The following is a 1903-nucleotide window of genomic DNA, read 5'->3' on the forward strand; positions in this document are numbered from 1 at the left end:
CCTCCTACCACGCTCGCTCACAAAGACCCCCACACACACACACACACACACACACACACATGCAGCATGTCCTCACAAAACCCCCCTCCCCCTTTGACTAACGTCTATACCACTATAGCCTGCTGGCAATAAGAGGAGGGGGCACTCTGTGTGTGTTGCTGAGTTGAATTGTGTTTGACATTGTTTCAGTGGCAGAGTGACTCTTCCTGTCCTCGCGGTGTGAAAGTGAATCACGGTGAGTAAGGATGTGCAGGAGGGTATTTTTGCAAACTGCGTGGGTGACTGCCGAGCATCGCTCGCTGTACTGCGCTGCAGAGAGGGGAAGGAAATGCACTTTATCTGTGGTTAGAGGCGGCGTGAAGGCATTTATAAAGAAACGATTGGCTTACCAGGTTAAAGCAACGGGACATTTGGGCTCTTCCAGACCTGTTTGAGGAGTCCGACTTGTACGGTTCAGGTTCAGTTAGGCGGAGGTTGAGGGTTAGGCCTTTAGGGATAGAAAAAAGGCATATGTCAAGGAGGATCCTCGCTATTATAGAAGACCCGGTGCCCTTTTATAATCGGGTTTGTGTGTATTTGGGGAGTCCAGTTGATGCACTCTCCCCACTGCAGAATATATAAATATTTAAACGGGTCGTCGGGTCAAATGAGCTCGAGAAGACGGACGCTTGTCGTGGGAATACGACGAGCTTAAAGATGCAATCACATTGAAAACCTACACGGAGAGTTCATTTAGAAAAAGGGTTTGAAGCCCTCGTGAACAACAGTCTGTCTAGCACGCTAGTAGCTAATAATACCAGCGCTTAGCTTGAGCGTGGTCACTGGCAGGCTACGAGCTCCTCCTCACTCTCTAAAGTCACCAACGTCTGATGCATTTGTTGTCAATGTTCCTCAATACCGTTATTCAGCTACACGTGGTGTTGATCATCATGCTCAACCGGGAAAAAATGAAAACCCCGGGGGGATGTATTTTATAACGACGAACAATAAATACGATGGTTCTTCCTGTTTTTTTTTTGCGGCGGATCTTCTGACTGCCACTTGCACAACTCCACAAACGGAGCTCGTGATCACGTGCGAGCGTCGGATGCTCTGAAGACGTCGACCCATTGAACCGTGTTATAGTGTAAGTACAGGTGAAGTATATATTTCAGCCCGCTCGATACAGACATATATTCTCCTGGCGCACATTCAAAGACACACTCCTGTGCCGTTCTCCGTCTACCAGAAGGCACCTGCAGGCCGTCTGCGGACGCGGAAGTGGGGCGCCGCGGCACGGTTGACACCCTCGTGTCAGCCGGCAACTGAGCGCCGCAAAGACGAGAGGGGGGAGATCAAAGTCGACGGAGGAGGAAAGAACGGCGAGCGCTTCCTGTTTTGTCGTCGGCGTGAGGGCGTTTTTAGTTTTTTAGTTTATGAAACACGTGTTTATGAAACGAGAGTTTCTCTCCCTCGGGGGAGAAAGACAGATGAAGGCCGGAGGAGTGGAGCAGAACCAACAACGTCAGAGTCGCCAGAGCTCATGGAGTGGGAGGTTGTTATAAAGCTGGTGTGAGATCTCGGTCTGTTTGTGCCGTACTGTATTTAGTGATTGTTTCTGCCCCCCCCCCCCCACCAAATGTGCACTCAGCCTCCTACCTCCAGGAAACAAGTAGGTTTGCACCCATCTGTCACATCCTGAAATCGGAGGCTTCTGCAGCACATAAATGGCATCTGTTGGTTTTTGGGTGCACAGCAGGTCAACCGTGACCCTCACCAGCCCCGAGGCATCAGCAGGGGGGGGGGGGTTTTGACCGCGTGACTCCACTGGCCTCACTCCCCCCGTCTTACCAATGATGCCATTTCTTCCATAATTTTTTTGGGGGAAAAACAACTCCAATGAGATCATTTATTTAATCAGTGC

The sequence above is a fragment of the Cyclopterus lumpus genome, chromosome 11 (genome assembly GCF_009769545.1).
Source record: "Cyclopterus lumpus isolate fCycLum1 chromosome 11, fCycLum1.pri, whole genome shotgun sequence".
Taxonomy (NCBI): domain Eukaryota; kingdom Metazoa; phylum Chordata; class Actinopteri; order Perciformes; family Cyclopteridae; genus Cyclopterus; species Cyclopterus lumpus.